The sequence below is a fragment of the Schistocerca nitens genome, chromosome 1 (genome assembly GCF_023898315.1).
Source record: "Schistocerca nitens isolate TAMUIC-IGC-003100 chromosome 1, iqSchNite1.1, whole genome shotgun sequence".
In the NCBI taxonomy this organism is placed as follows: domain Eukaryota; kingdom Metazoa; phylum Arthropoda; class Insecta; order Orthoptera; family Acrididae; genus Schistocerca; species Schistocerca nitens.
Window position 1 is genome coordinate 754,730,280 of NC_064614.1, and position 17,899 is coordinate 754,748,178.

Here is a 17,899-nt window from a genome sequence, read left to right on the forward strand (position 1 = left end):
TGATATTCATCACCTTCGCCATCATTGGCAGTGTTGCTTTTATGCATTGGTGGACTACTTCTATGCACAATAGTTGATTTTGATTCATTATTGTTCCATTCTTACTCGTGTGCAATAAATTTACACAGAGTTCCATTGCGTGCGTTTCATTTCAACCTTTACCGTGACCTCATGTACTGGAACCCTATTTTATGTTGGCATTCAGAGACACACTGCCGTACTCGTTCAGAGCACATCGTGGAATTCTTATGTCATCGAATTATCTCAAGATATACAATAGTTGCCATGACGTATGGAATAATCCTCCTACACTGATGATCCAAATCATTATAACCATCTACTTGAAAGAGAGTTGATCCACTTTGGGAACGCTGTTCAGCAGTGATTCTGCGTGCCATGGCTTCGACAAGTACTTGACAGGTTTCCAGAATTTGTGGCACCACACGTCTACGCACACGCTTCCCCTAATTTACGGGTGGTTGGTTTTTGGACACGGAGCTGACGTCCGATTGGTTCCCAGTTGGATTTCATCGTATTCATATATGCCGAATTTGATGGTCAAGACATCAACGTGTGTTTACTTTCATGATCCTCCAACCATTGCAGCTCGATTCTGGTCTTATGACAAGGACAGTGTCCTGCTGGAAGATGCCATCGCTGTTGAGGAAGACATCAAGTATAAGGGGTTTCAGGTGATCCCTAATAACGTCCACGTAGTCCACAGCTGCCTCGGTGCCTTAGATTATTACTGCAGGTCCCGTGAAAACCCAGGTGAGAGTCCACCATAACGTAATACTGATTCCACTGGCCTGGCGCGCTGTATGTTTCTAGAAGCCGTTCGCGTGCATGACGGTGTACCTGGACACGACCACCGATCTGGTTTGACAATAAACGGGATCCTTCCGATCAGGCGACTCGATTCCATCCATCCGTTGTCCAATCTCGATGATTCCCCGCTATAATCATAGTTGACGATGTTGTTGGCTCAACATGGTAACACGTAGGGGTCCTCTGCTGCAGAACACCATGATCAACACTTCATGCTGAACGGTGTGTTCCAAAACACTTGTCCATCCACCAGCACTGTGCTCTGTGGTCAGATCTGCCTCAGATGGCCGCCTATCCTGCTTTAGAGAGCGGGCAAGCCTCAGATTTCTGTGTTCTGTGATGAGGTATGGACCTCCAACTTCTTGTCGCCTACTCGTGGTTTCAGCATCCTTCAACCACTTTCCATAGATGCTCACGACAGTGGCACGCGAACAGCCGAAGAGCTTCGCCGTTTCCTTTATGCTCTCTCCCAAGCACTGGGCCACAAGAATCAGGCTTTTGTCAGCAACTCAGTGGACTCCCGCATTTGCGCCGTCTATCGTCGCCAGAATGATTTCGCATTCGTCTCTGCTCCGCTCATACTCTTCTCTTACCGCGTCACGCTCACTTGGCGCCGCCAGGCAGCATTCAGTCTCGTGATGGGCAGTGGTCATAATGTTTTGCTTCATCAGTGTACACGAAACGCAATAACAGCAGAAATGAGGTTAGTTATAAGCATAGTGTCGAAACTGAGAAATCACGTAATGGACGAAGTGAAGGAATTCAGGAACATTGGAGACAAAGTAATACATGATGGACGAAGCACTGAGAACGTAAACCCGCATCTCGTGGTCGTGCGGTAGCCCTGGTTCCCGGGTTCCCGGGTTCCCGGGTTCGATTCCCGGCGGGGTCAGGGATTTTCTCTGCCTCGTGATGGCTGGATGTTGTGTGATGTCCTTAGGTTAGTTAGGTTTAAGTACTTCTAAGTTCTAGGGGACTGATGACCATAGATGTTAAGTCCCATAGTGCTCAGAGCCATTTGAACCATTATGAGAACGTAAGAGGCAGACTAGCACAGGCATAGAGGGCATTCCTCGTTAAAAGAAGTCTACTCGCTTCCTAGATACGCCCTAACTTGAGAAAGAAATTTCTCAGAATACAGAATACGTCTGGAGCACAGTGGCGTAGCTAGGCAGCTTCCTAGTTGAATCTCAGCATCGGGTGGTGCTGAGATTTAACTTGTCATCAGCCCCCCCCCCCCCCCTTTCTTCCACCAGCTCCACACACGCATAAAATAATTCTTTTTTTGGGAAAGCATTTTTATGAATGACACACTTAACAAATGACCAAAGATATTCGCAGAAATAGGTGGGTTTGGCATATGTAACTTAGAATATCTTGCGTCTAACTGTCCCGGCTGTAAATTTTGAAACTGCGTCATCAAAATCGATATCTTTAGCTACACAACTTCGATTGACAAAATAGGCATAAATACGCACACTAAGGAGTCGTGCTTTACTCATATAGGACCTAGGATAATTCTTAATTACTTGGATTGATGCCACTGAAACACACGTTCAGTTTCAGAGAAACGTCTCACATATTTTTCATCATCGTCGCAGAGTGATTCCACAAGAATTTTCAATTATTTTCCATAAAGAAAAAAGAAATCCCTTATCGCCTTCATAACGTCAAACAGTACAAAAAATCATACACGAAAAATATCCACGAATAAGTCCATTTATTTAGGTAGTACACATGAATAAATATTATACCACATTTCCTGTAAGCTACGTCTTATAGTCTAAGTGTGAGGAATGAAACGACAAAACTCCTGCCACAGAAGCCAGCAAGCTTTGTCACCACCACGGAGCTGGTGCCCAGTGCGGACCGCACCCCCTGCTGCAGCATAATACTGGACGCAATTGATTCGTGAATTGAGACAGAATCGGAACGCAAGAGAATCGAAACATTTCAGATAAGGTCTTACAAAAGTATGCTGAAGTACTATGTAGACTGATAAGATAAGAAACGAGGAGATTCTGCAAAGAATTGGTAGGAAAAGATACGCTCACCGAAAAAAAAATTTGTCACCCCAGTGTGCAAGCACAGTTGAATCGTTAAACCTTTACAGACGACGCAGCGATCGAATCACGGGCTCTACTGCGTGCGCACTGTCTCTATGCGAGCATAAAGCTTTAGTGAGCCGTGAGACATTTATATCTTAAGCGGATATTGCGCTTAAATTGGGTAAATGTAAGGACGTGACAGAGTGGCTAAAAGCGACCCTCGTGTTTGGCCGCTTCGCTGACCATACGGTGTGTGAAGCTGCTGGTTTTGCTAGTATTTAGCGACGGAATGTTCAGCGTGTCTACAGGCTGCATTGTAATACACGTGGCCACGAAACACGACATCAGAATCGTGGTCAGAGAAAGATCCTAATTGAGAGAGTTACCGGTGACGCGTTTCACGATTGTGAATCGAAATTGCTTTCAAACCCGACAGGAATTGCCGCAGGCATGAATGAACGTCCATCCCAACCTGTTAGTGAGTGAACATTGGACGGGAATCGGATGCAATGCACACATGGAGCCGGTCACCTCGCAAAAGACCATTACTCACACAGGCACATAAAGACAACAGCAAAGTTCATTGGGATGAAAGAATATGTGACTGGTTTTCTGAACGCTCCTCCACCCTGTTACATCTTGACTGGCCTGCAGACTCACCTGACTTGACCCCGTAGAAAATCTATGGGACATATTCGAACAACGGATAAAACGCTGACATAGCATCCCCGGAATTTGGTGGAACTGTGCGATGAAATCCTCAGCGAGTGGCTTAACCTGGATACTACGCACCTGCACAACTGCCGAATCCAGGGCTTTATCAAGCCCAGGAGCAGAATTACACTGTATTAAAGATGGTTGTAATGATTTCGGTTGGGTAGTCCAATGTTTCGCTCGGTGAGATTGTATGTAAATATCACTAACCAGAAGAAAAAGATCACGGGTCAAAAGCTCAACTGTCATAGAATAACTGCTATGATAATAGAAGAAGCCACAAAGGGCTGAGATGAAGAGACTGGTACTGCAGTGGAATTTGTGGCGGGCCGCATGAAACTATTCAGAAGATTAATGGAAAGAGAAAATATAATTAAAATAAGAAAAGTGATAGGGTGTCGGGAGTTAAGGGCTAGCCCTCGCTATTTTTTTATTATAACGTCGTGACCGAGCTTTGGATTACGTGATATTCGATTACTGAAGTGCGTGCACACCGAGAATAATGTAGCATTTCGTCTCGTATGTGCACCTTGTTCTATTCAATAACTTCACTAAACTCCGCATTTGGATTTCGATAACGAATAAAGGAATAATATGTAATGACGCCGCAGATGTTTAGAAAATATTACGCTTCAAGTACCGTAAGTATTAATATTGCATCGATAAGGGCGGAATTCGTGAGACAAGAAGAAACTCCGTAACAGTCCCAGTAAAGGAAGTTTTGGCGCTGTAATCCTCCTGCGATATCACATAAGAAGATTGTTGGCGTTGCGCAGTGCGTACGGTACGTGGAGGAGGTAGCATAAGAGCGTGTTGATGCTTGAGGTACAGGGGTAGCACAAAAATGTGGAAACACCGCGAGTAATGCATGTTTCAAAATGAATGCAGAAGCTAGCCAAGCCAGTAGGTTTCACTGTTGTATTTGACCACGAACGGCACCTGTATAATGTTCCCAATACGTTGCAACTGACACTCATGGTCAGAACAGGTTTCTGTGTAGTTGAGAGTGCATTAAGTTGAAGCTAAGTGAATTAGAACGTGGGCAGATTCTTGGTGCTCGTATGGTGAGTGCTTTCTTGACCAAAGGAGTCAAAGTGCTTGATCTTTCAAGAGGCACTGCATCGTAGACTTACAGAACAGGTGAAGTGGAAGAACATCAGCCGCTAAGTCACAACACGGACGAAAGCGTGTGTTGAATTGTCGTGACTGGCACTGAAGTAGATTCTCACGAAAAATAAGAGGACAACAGCTGCAACCGTGAGTATAGAACTGAATGTCACAAACACACGAATACTGCCATCGGGAGCTCCATAATCAAGGAACTGCAGGTCAAGCTGGAAGTTCAGTACCATTCATCAGTTAAGTAAATGCGCGTAACAGAAGAACCTGTTGCCGAAGCCATAAAACTTGGAACATTGTGCGATAGAAGAATGTCATTTGGTCGGATGAGTCTTTTTGCACACTTGTTCCAACTTCTGGCATAGTTCACGTTCCAGGAATGAAACTGGCGGAGGTTCGGTGATGATTCGGGCACCCATATCGTGGTATTCCGTGGGCTCCACGGTTACCCTGCAAAATGACTTAATGATAAGGATTATGCGATCATTTTGGCTGATTAGGTCCACCCCATGCTACAATGTTTTTTCCCCAATGGTGATGCTGTCTTCCAGGACGACAATGGCCCTGTTTACACACCTCGCATCGTCTATTTCTGGTTTTATCAGCACGAGGATAAATTGTCGCATGTTCCCTGGCCAACACAGTCACCTCAGCTCACTGTTATTGTGCATTTGCGGTCAACTTTCGAACAAGGGTGCGCGATCGCTATCCACCTCTATTACCGTTACCTGCACTTACCACTATTTTGCAAGAAGAATCGTACAAGATGACTGGAAACTGTTTTGAACGCCAAAGATTTTCCTACACCATATTGGGCATGGTAATATGTTCTTTTTTTCCTTTATTAAAACAACCATGTATGTACATAAGCACAAAAATAAAATAATGAAGTGTTGGAACTGTTTCAACGCGAATTGTATCTTACAATAGACTGAAGAACACATTTCAATATAGTGCCATCTGTAAGCTTACAAAATAGAACAAAAAAAAAAGTAAACTGACAATAGCCTCTTCAGTCCAGACAGAGACATAGAACCAAAACGCAAACACATATATAATTGACTGTCTGAACTAGAATGGCAGTTCTGTCATTTGATTCATTACCGTCCAAACTCAAAGTCATTTGGAGCATACAAACGGATAACAAGAGATGCACAGGAACATAAATTAATGAAAACGTCATAATGAAGTTAATAACACCATTGAGAAGTCGGGAGCAGTCCTAGGAACAGGTGTAACCCCTTATTCGTTGTGTATTTGGTTCGCTACATAGTCTTGCATGTGATTTGTGTCCTTACCGGCATCGAGAATTACCCTACGCCTCGTTTTTCAAAAATGATGTCTAACATGTTAGCAAACATCTTCCTGAAATTTGGGTAACGTTTCATCTTCCAACGTGTCGTTCTCATGTAAGTCTCGAAACTAATGAGATTATCTTCACTATTGTGGATGATGATATATGTCACAAACTGTCCTAACATCCACATCACGGTGTTGTTTTTGGTAGCGGGAAAATGTTTCGCGTCTGGCCAGAGCAGGATGTCGGTGCAGTGGCTGGCTGGGCTGCTGCGGGTAATCAGGTCCAGCCTCTGCTGCACCCATTTCCAGTTAATGAGATGACAGCCACAAGTGAAGCGATGGCGTAAGGTGTCGACCAGACCACAGCGGACGCATTTATCACTGTCACTTAAACCGATTCTATGCAACCTTTCATTAGTGGGTATAACATCGTTTACCACTTTATACCATGTGGACGCCACTTCAGCAGTGTGGACAGTTAAACTTATGTTGACCCAAACTGCCTTCCAATGAACACTCGGGTATTTAAGTTCAATGGGATTCCGGACTATTGGAGATGTCCATCTTTTTAATAACAGGTGCGTCGTCGGTAAATCCGGCGTGAAATAATGTCCATCAATATAGCTTACTTCAAGAAAAAAACTGCTTGACATGTGGTAGTTTGTAATGTATTTTACCTACATCAATGGGTGGGTGCATATCGGTGGGTTGTAAGCTTCGGAAGAGCCAACTGGTTACGCTGAGAGGTTCCTTGTCCAACAAATGGGTGATTCGTTTAATATATAACGCAGTACACTTCGGTTAATGTCAGGCATGTTGAGTCCGCCGGCCTGTCTGGAAGACGTCAGCGTAGTGTATTTCACTTTGAACAGATGCCCTTGCCAGATAAATCTATTAGGGAGTTTCATCTCGTGTTTGGCCTGCATCTTGGGGACTGGTAATAGTTCTACCATATAGTACGCTTTACTGAATATATAACTGCTGAGGAGTCGTATGCGTTGGAGAATGTTAACGAACCGCCAATTGTTTTCACAGATGGTACCTTGCATTTTATTGGTGACCTGCTTCCAATTTTTTGCATTCATTTTTAGCGGGCATTTGTCGATAATCATCCCCAGAGTGGTGTGGGCTTCGACACGCTTCGCCCAAGGTATAATAACTGCGTCGAATCCTGGAATGTTGACAAAGGTGCATTTACCGGCGTTGATTTTAGCACCGGAAGCACGACAGTACTCGTCTACCGCGGTCTTGAGGGTTGATACGTCTCCGTCGTTGCGCAATAACACTCCGACGTCGTCGGCGTACTCACGAACCACGAAGGACGTCCCGGCGATTTTTTTTAACCGTTCAGACAGACAGACTCAGGAACAACGAAATGTCAATTCTTCATAAAGTGTCAGTCTTTCTCTTTTGTGCATGCTTTGCCCACCCTGTATGTGCTTGAGAACACGTTAAGTAACCTAGATGCCAGATGACAGCACCAGTGACATCCAGTTTTGTAAGTGATGTGGCGGAAAATATAAAGGTTCGAGCATTTGGACACCTGTTGGACAACTACAGATGAGTTGCGAACCATCAAAATGAGTTGCAAAACATCAATAATGGTGGACCCTAATATAAATATGTAGTCCTGGATAAGAAAACGAAGTGACTGACATCTAGTTGTTTACAGGACAGTTGTATAAGGGAACAAAAAGTCACAAAAACGAGTTCCAGAATTAAATTTTCACTCTGCAGCGGGGTCTGCGTTGTTATGAAACTTCCTGGCAGATTAAAACTGTGCGTCGGAACGACACTCGAACTCCAGGCCTTTGCCTTCCGGGAGCAAGGACTCTACAGGCACACAGTTTTGATCTGCCAAGAAGTGTCATAGGAGTACGAGTTCTTTCACACGTTCTGCCTCGTGAATAGTTTTCGTATCGCTGTGTTACCTCAGATGCCGGCTACGGACGACAATTTTGGTCTGTAACATAATTGTTATAATTGCTCTTCTGCGCTTTGTTTCTCAGTGCTATACGTATGAACGTACTCAGTGTGGAACTACACTGCTGTTGCTAATGGAGCCTAACTGCGAAATGACAACGTCCTCTCCTCTTTCCACGTTAAACAGCCGATCACTCTGTTGTTCTGAGCTAGATACATTCGCCATACGGTCGCACAACGAGATGTCCACTGTCGCAGGGGCGGGGGCTAGAAGAATACCAAAGTGTCCTGTGCGCATGCGCACCACGATTAGTTAAATTCTATCAACAAACGTCATCCGTCCCACTATTAGGGTGGCTCTAAGCACTATGGGACTTAACATCTGAGGTCATCAGTCCCCTAGAACTTAGAACTACTTAAACCTAACTAACCTAAGGACATCACACACATCCATGCCCGAGGCAGGATTCAAACCTGCGACCGTAGCGGTCGCGCGGTTCCAAACTGTAGCGCCTAGAACCGCTCGGCCACTCCAACCGGCCTGTTAGGGTGCTTAGTGGGCCAATGTTAGTAGTCCACAGTGTTAACATCGACGTCAGCTAACTAGAGATGAGAAATGAGCTATGAATACTCGCTTTGAATTCGGCATTGGGATCCTCTATCATCTCATCTCTGACCTCGCCGTCACCGTAAGCTCGGAAACTCGGCTCGCACTTCGCGCCACTGACCGTCTAACTGAAAAGTAGTCACTCGAGTCTCTTGTCGGCTACAAGCAGGGCCGGTTTAAGGACCAAGCGATACAAGCAGCTGTTTGAGGCGCCATGCCGAGAGAGGTGCCTTAACTGTAAGATTTCCGTTCAGAAAGTATCGCAATGGTGGAAATGGAAGATCTCAGGTATAAAACCAATATTTAAAAAAGGAGGCAGATCAAAACCCGAAAATTATAGAGGCATATCACTATTAAATACAGTGTATAAGATCTATGCCAGAAGAATAACCGAAAGACTAAAACCCATAATGGAGTGCCTGCTGTCAGAACAACAAAATGGATTCAGAACGGGAGAAGCTGTACAGACAACATAGTTATGCTACAGCAAATTATATAAAAAGATAAGGAATTCAATAAAGAAACATACATCCTTTTCGTCGATTATGTAAAGGCTTTTTATAAAGTAAATAGACAGCTATTGTGGGAATTTTTAATAAGAAGAGGTATACCAAAACACATTGTACAGGTAGTTCAAAAGATCTATGCTAATACAAGAATCCAAATAATTTGGGATAATGAAGAAACAACAAAGATTATTAATTTAGCAGTTCGACAAGGTTGCAGACTCTCTCCACTGCTTTTTAATATATACATTGACGACATTATACGGCAATGGAGAATGAAACTGAAGAACTATACATATCGCTTCAACCAAAAAGGCTACATTATGACTTTCTTATTCGCAGGTGACCAAGTGTTAATTTCGAATAATGAAGACGGACTGCAGGGAGCTGCCTACGAACTATACCAAACATGCCAAATATGTAATATGTCAATATTAATACAAAAAACAAAAGCCGTGGCTTTCTGTGGAAAAAATCCAATAAGAACAAAAATAATTATAGACAACAAGATTATAGAGCAATTAGATGGATTGAACTTCCTAGGAACTATGCTGTCGTAGAGGGGAGTCCTAGATCCAAAAGACAAAATTGAGAAATTTAACTACTGAAATGGCACTATCAGAAGAGCCCTCCAACGTAAGTAAGTTATGTCAATACCAACATTACTATATGTAAGTGAATCTTGGGTAACGAAAAAGAAAGATAAAATAAGGATACAAGCAAATGAAATGAAATTCCTCAGGTTCATAGCAGAGTACACCAAGCTAGACTATAAAAGAAATACAGATGTCAGGGAAGAATTAAATATTTTCGATATAAGCAGTAAAGTTGACGAGCACCGACAAAAATGGATATCCCATCTGTTAGGAATGGACAAATCAAGATTACCACTACATTTTTGGGGATATACTCTGCAAGGTAAAAGTTGCATTGGAAGACCTGCAAAGCGATGGAAGGACCAGACGGAGCTGCAACAGGCTGAGGGAAAGCCTAATGCATGACGGAAGGAGAAGAAGAACGTATCACAGTCAATAGCTTCCGCTTGAGGCGCTAGGGTGAGAGGGGCGTCAGTGGCGTCCAAGTACAAAATTTGCATACAATGCGTATCACGATTAGTAGCGAAAACTGACACGGATGAAACTCTATGATGGAAAAGGGGGCGGGGTGCGGGCTGGAAAAATGTTCTCGAACCGGTCCTGGGCCCAAGTTGCAAGTGTGCTCTACCAGCGTAGGTAGGAGAGCCTGTGCACCAGTACCGGAGACTGGCGCGCTTCCGCTACATACGCAACTGTTGGGCACGACAGTTTTTATATACTAACACAATGAAGCTCGTGGCAGAGGTCTCGGAACCATTTGAAATCAAGACAGGAGTGAGACGGGGAGATGGAGGGTCACTGATTCTATTTAATGTTGTTCTGTAGAAAATAATCAGTACGTGGGACAAAGGACACAATGCGGGGAGACACAAGGATAGAACCGTTAACATACGATGTCTGGCCTTTGCTGATGATATAACCATCACAACAAATAACAGAAAAGACGCGAAAGACGCCCAAGAGACACCACACGAAATCTCAGCCAAAATAGAACTACAAGACTCGTACAAAAAACGCAGTACATAAACGCAAAATCCTCGAACAGACGCCTACTGAAACAAACAATGAGAATATAAAAGAAGTAGAAAGTTTCAAACACCTGGGAGAGATTATACAGAAAACAGGACTGAACTCGACTTCCACTAAAGAAAGGATCACAAAACTACGAAAAGCATAACGACGTGCATGGAACCATTACAAGAGACGAAGAATTTTCATTGTTTTCAAGTCAAGACACTATAATACAATCGTCTTAACAGGGCCTTCGTACGCGTTAGAAACAACAGTAGGTAATCCAGGGAAGTACGAAAATCAAGGAGATGGAAAAACAGGGGAGGTAAATACTGAAAAAGGTCTGTGGTACGGTTCAGAGGAGGTGGTATGGGTAAAGAGATACAAAAAAACCTGTGCGAACAGACAATTACGTTTACAAATAACATCAAGAGAAGAAGGCGAAAGTTCTGTGGACACGTGCATAGGATGAACGAAATCAGACTGACTTAGAAGATTTTTAACATGGTGACAACTAACACAGTGAAAACCAACTGGCTAAAGGAAACCATGGAATACCTCAAGAAGTTAAATATCTTCACAGATGACATGATAGAAGAGAAAAAATACAGCGGAAAAGTCAGAAAACAGAAATTTCAGTAAGTGCCCAAACAGAAGAAAACAGGAAAGAAGTGGACAGGGGAAAGGAAGAATGAATACAGTAAATACATGAGAAGTTTTTGGAAAGAAAAAAGAAATAGACAGAAAGGATGCTATGATCATTGATTGTGTTTTAGTGCTTTCCTTAAGAGAGAATTAACAGTCATGATAATGATAATAAAAATAATAATGTAATAACAGACACCATGTGTAAGTAGGCTGTTTAGGTTTTTTTATTGGTAACGCCACCTCTGTATGAAAATCACTGGCTGTGCTGTGTGCAGTCTGTGGCTGCTTTGCATTGTTGTAATACTCGCCATTGTAGTGTTAGGCAGCTGGCTGTGAACAGCGCGTAGCGTTGCGCAGTTGGAGGTGAGCCGCCAGCAGTGGTGGATGTGGGGAGAGAGATGGCGGAGTTTTGTAATTTTGTCATGAACTGCTATACATATTATGACTATTAAGGTAAATACATTGTTTGTTCTCTATTAAAATCTTTCATTTCCTAACTATGCCTATCAGTAGTTAGTGCCTTCCGTAGTTTGAATCTTTTATTTAGCTGGCAGTAGTGGCGCTCGCTGTTTTACAGTAGTTCGAGTAACAAAGATTTTTGGTGAGGTAAGTGATTTGTGAAAGGTATAGGTTAATGTTAGTCAGGGCCATTTTTTTGTAGGGATTTTTGAAAGTCAGATTGCGTTGCGCTAAAAATATCGTGTGTCAGGTTAAGCATAGTCGTGTACAATTGTTCAAAGGGGACGTTTCATATGGCGACCCTGCCAGGATACTTCACTGGAATCTTCTGATTTTTTCTTGTAGTTTGTGTAATTAGTGTAGCTTTTGTTTATTGCTAGCGCGTAATTGTAGAGAGAATTTCCTTTGTAGTTGCAGTCTTTCACTGTTGTACAGTAAAACAGTTGTGGTATGCATGTAGATTTGCACCAAATATTTCGCAGCTGCAATTAACTAGATATTATTTTCAGTGTTATGTTAATGTGTTCTCTTATTTTTGCTCTTCAAACTGTGTTTTTCTGTGTTGTTGTGTGAAATATTGTGACAATAATGGCGTGTGAAAAACGTAATACTAGGCTCCAAAGTAAACTGAGAAATGACAGTGAAAATGAAAGCAGTGTGTTAGCGCCACCGAGTAATGAATTAACTGATGTTCAAAGTAGTAATTTGGTAATTGTGCATAGGGAAATGGAGCGGGCGGCAAACAGTGGTGTAGACAGTGAAACAATTAGAGAACAGGGAAGCATTATCGATCGATCGGTCGGCAACAGCTCGCCTCAGGAATCCGAAATGACAGGAAACAATCTCGCAAATACTGTAGATTCAGGATTTGGGTCCTCACCGTTTTCTCAATTAAGTCAAGACACATTTTCTGCTTGTCAAAATGTGAATGTTGCCGGTGCAACTTCACTGCCGAAAAGCACTGAGGAACGTGTTTCAGACACCAGTGCATTGTTATTACAGTTAATGCAACAAATGGGACAAAGGCTACAAAAGTTAGACACAACGCTTGAACAAAATCAGAAACAAATGGAACAAAATCAGAGTCAAACACAGCAAAAGCTACAAAAGTTAGACACAGTGGAACAAAATCTTAAAAAGTTAGACACAATGGAACAAAATCTTCAAAAGTTAGACACCACACTTGAACAAACACGTGAAGATTTAACTACTGAGTTACATAACATTGAATCGAAATGTCAAAAAGTCTGTAATGACGTAAAAACTCAAATTTGTGAGCATTTTCAACCTATATTTTCGCGGCATGAAAATGCATTATAGAATCACGAAGCAGCCATAAAAGAACTGCAAACCATTGTTCATGAAAATCATGAGACCTTGTGGGCTAAAATTGACTCAGTTGCATCTACCGATTCGGTTACGCAACTTGCAAAAACTCAGGAAAACTTGAAGGACACAGTAGATTCGATTTCAACACAAATGGACACTCTGAAACTTGGTTCAGAAAAACACACTGAGGAAATAAGTACACTATCGGAGAAAGTAGCCGAACTTTCGGATCAGTTCACTAATTTATCTACGAAGGTAGATGATAATCTGAATGACACAAAACCGGTAGTCTTTAATGACACAGAAGAGAGCGAACAAATTAGGAAACTGAAACAAAATCTGAATCAACACCAAAGAGAAATCCGGGAAGTACAAGATCAGCTGACACAGGTAATACAAGAATTACGTATTTCAGAGGACACTCGCGCCCCAACACGGGAAGAGGGACTTAGAAATACGGAAAAGACGCAAAATAATAACACAGGGCATTTCGGAAGTTATGAAAGAAACTGGCAATGTGTACCGAATTTTGAGATGGAACGGCCGACACGACCTAACAATGACCGATATGCGACTCGCCGACACGATGATTTTGACTATAAGCTGTTCATTACTACACGTAAATTCAAAACGTTTAAGAATTCTGCAAACGACATTCATCCACAAGCGTGGCTCCATCAATTCTCTCATTGTTTTCCTCCCAACTGGTCATTGGAGCACAGGTTAGAATTTATGTGTGGCTACTTGGAGAATGAACCAGCTGTAAGAATGCGATCGGTCATTCACGATTGCCACAGTGAAGGAGAATTTTACCATGCCTTCCTCTCAGCATATTGGTCTCAATCCACACAAGATCGAGTAAAACATGGCATCATAATGATGAAACATTTCGAACAATCTGAATTCTCCAGTCTTGTGAAATATTTTGAAGACATGTTGCACAAGAATCAGTACCTGTCAAACCCATACAGCCCCTCAGAACTCATCCGCATTTGCTTAATGAAATTGCCTGAACATTTAAGAAATATTATTTTGGCAGGACGTTGCAAAGACGACATTGAAGCTTTTCAGGGACTCCTACAAGAATTAGAAATCTACACAGACAGTCGCGAGATGCGAAAACAGGAAAACAATCACTACAGGTCACATCCGTCACAATTCCGTGACGACAGAAACAATAACTGGACACGACACGTCTATTCTTACAACGCAAATCGTGACCAAAACAGACACCACCCATATGACAACCACTGGCAAAGTAATAATACTTACAGAGAAAGATCGAATTTCCGTAGTAATGAATATGACAGAGATTACCATAGAAACAGACAATATGGGAACCAAAACAATTATTTTCAAGGGAGACAGAATAACTTCAGACGCAACAGTTCGGCGCACAGTTACGATTCAGGGAGAAATTCTCCACCACGTGACGGACAAGGAAGAAACTACGGAATCTACCGACATAACGACAGACCTGAATTTCATCAGAACTGGCGGGATTCTAACAGAGCTGGGCCCTCTCGTCAAAGTGAATTTGTAGAAGTTAGGTCTCATAATCCCAATAACGGTGCGCGCCAACAAAAAGACAGACAATGACTCGCACAAGCAGGCAGCCGCGTGCGCCCGCTGGCTCCGAGAAAAATAACATAAGACGCTAGCCTTGAGAAAAATTCCAGTATTCTTTACCGACGTATACCGCATGATAATTGCATTCAAGTTCAAACTCTGAGTACATTTCACACGTAAAACCGTTTATTGAGAGATAATGTGCTTTTTTAACTTGAGATTTTAATGCAACATTTTGGTTTATTTTTGGATTTAAAGTACTTTCTGTGAGATACCAGAGGACACAGTGGTTAGTTTATGTGACAGCTACACGATTTTATCACGACGCTACTAATGAGTGACAATTTACAATGTTGCTTTTGCGGTGTATCTGTTTTATGTCTGCACAGTTTTATGTATTATTCTGGAAAGTAAAACATGTTTTAGTAGTAACTTTTGTGGTATAGCTACAATGAGACAGCCTTTTCCGTAGCACAATAATACGTTACAGCACAGTACTTTCTTCATCACAACAATAAGCGTAATAACTAAGATATCTATACGCAAAGCATTTCACTTTTGTTTATCATGAGGTAAGTACATTGACTTCTGCAGAACTTAGCTTTCGGAGGACGATAACTACGACACTTCCACAGAGATTATGTTACAAGACGCACAGTTTAGCGCTACAGTACACGTATTTGAGTGATTAATTTTATACTTAAAACATTTATTTTTAAAGATTTTTGAATTACAAAGAAAGTTTTCCTTGATACATTTCATTCCATGGGTGTAATCTGTAACACCTGAGGATATAATTAATCCTCAGGGGGGTACACGCTTACTTTGTGTACCATGTGTGTGGCAACCACAAGGAACCCTAGCTAATATGGTATTTGCTTATACAACTTTACACATCGGTACCATATTTCTCTAACACACAAATTACACAGCTATCTGATCATGTAACTGAGAGATAAACATTTTTTTATATGCATCAGTGACACATGTTTACGCAATTACACAGTTGGATAACTTCACACTTACGAAATTGTATTTTGTCTGTACTTTGTGAACTGTTCATATTTTTTCGGAACCATTGTGATACTATGAGAGCTTTGAATGATGTATTTGGTATGGGATCATGATTTTTAAAGTACGTTTGAGGTAGATGACACTATTGAAATGAGCAGAGAATTTTTCTTAGGTTTGAAATTATTGGAGGAAGCTACGACGATTTTGAGAGTTGACTGAGGTGTTATGATGTTATTTTTACGACGACGATGTGTATTATGCTGTTGAGGTATGTTTATGATCAATGAGATGATGCTATACGAGGAATCTGATTATGCCACGTATGTTACGATGAAATATTGAAGTGTCGACAAATATGTATATGTATAATAAAGTAAGGAGTAATGAATAGTGTTTAGGGACTGGTTTGTGAAAAAGGATGTTGGAAATGGAGAAATCGTACTTTAAAGTTATGAAATGTGTGTACATGGGTGAATGTATCACAATGCCGACGAAAATTTTTTGGACACTGTTATATCAATAGGATTATGTTTCTACACATTTGTAACCAAATTCTCAACCTGTGATTTTTTTAATATAAGACTGCCACTGTAGCGGAAACTGCTGTCGTAAATATTTCCGTAAGAAAGTTAAGTGACCACCTGCACGTAATGCGTCACGGGCACCCAGCTGTGTCAGACGCCTGGAGAAAAAGCCATTATTGCGAGCCCTTTTCAGCGGCACAGGTAGAAAAAAAGGGGAGGCCATTATCCTCGCTATCGACGTTCCTTTGTAGAGAGCATCGCAAAAACGACATGGTCGAACTTGAAAACATATTATGAAATGCCTAATGAAATGACGAGAAATATTTTTACATCTGCACACCTGTGACAAGTGTCTTTCTCGAGAATTGAGAGAGTTTTTACTGCCTTATGAAATGCCACATAGCTTGCTTTATGTATATATTTGCTCATTTCGTTTAATATCTAGTTTCTAGCTGCACTGCAGCATTGGTAAAAATAAAATTTTATAGATGTACTAATATAAATATTTTCTGTCTACAGATCGAGTAAATAATAATTTTTTTCAAAAAAATGAGGGAGCACAAAAAGACATTTACCTTCACAGGAACTGCAATCATAGTTTTCTTTTCAGGTACTTGGTAATTTCTTTTGTAGAATAAATCGTGATGCATCACTCTAGTGTTAAGATGTGACATAGGTATTAGACATGGCCATTTTTAGTGTAATATTTTTTTTCTGCTTGAGGTCTAGGTTTAAATTTTATTTGCTGCTGCTGTTTGCCAGGCATAGTGCTACTGAATTTAACTTTGTATTACTCTGTTAAGCTAGTTTTACTACTGATTTATTTTTCTTGTTTGCTGCTCATTGCCTTATATTAGTCGTAATATTGCAATTGCTCTGCAAATTTCCATTTTTTTTGTCATTGCTGTTTGTGTTAATTGTTTTGTGCTGCTGCATTGCCTCGTCCCTTAGTTTAATTTCTGAGCTCAGTAGATTTAAGTTAGCTTAAGAGGAGGTAGACTATATAAGAACCTAACTATGGAGAATAGGGAAAGAATGCTTTGAAAGTTATATGAAAACGATTTGGGCCTAAATGAGTATTGTACAATGAGCCATATTTATTTTGAAAGAAATATGGTTAGAATACAGAAAAGAGGTACAGATAGGACTTTTTGGGAATAATGATGAACGAAGGGAGATCTCCAAGAACAAAAAAGGTTTTGTTCGCAAAATACTGCAGTACCAAAAGTTACACTGAAAACGAACCCTGTCCTTTCCATTGTGTTATCCCCCTATGTGTTTGTGTACCCTTGTGTATTTGTTTTCTTCCTGTCTCTGTGTAGTTTCATAGAATTTCTTTTTCTAATACTATTCACTATGATGAGGAATACTGTTATCCTCAAATATAATTGGTATTAATAATATGTTATTTAACTTGTAAATATGCTTAGACATTATTTATTCTGTTTTGTTTTAATGCTCATGTGTGAAGTTGATGTTTCGAAAGTTATTCTGAACTTTTATGTATCTACTTATCTCATAATTCCTGTAACATTGATGTATATGTTTATTTCTATTCTGTTGTAAAGCCTGTACTACAAATGTTATCTGTATTGTTATGTTCTTGAATGATGTGTTTTGTACCTTTGTTATTGTGTTCTTATGTTATAAAATTGTACTTGTCACCAGTTCATCATATTATTAACTTGTAAGTTACATTTCACTG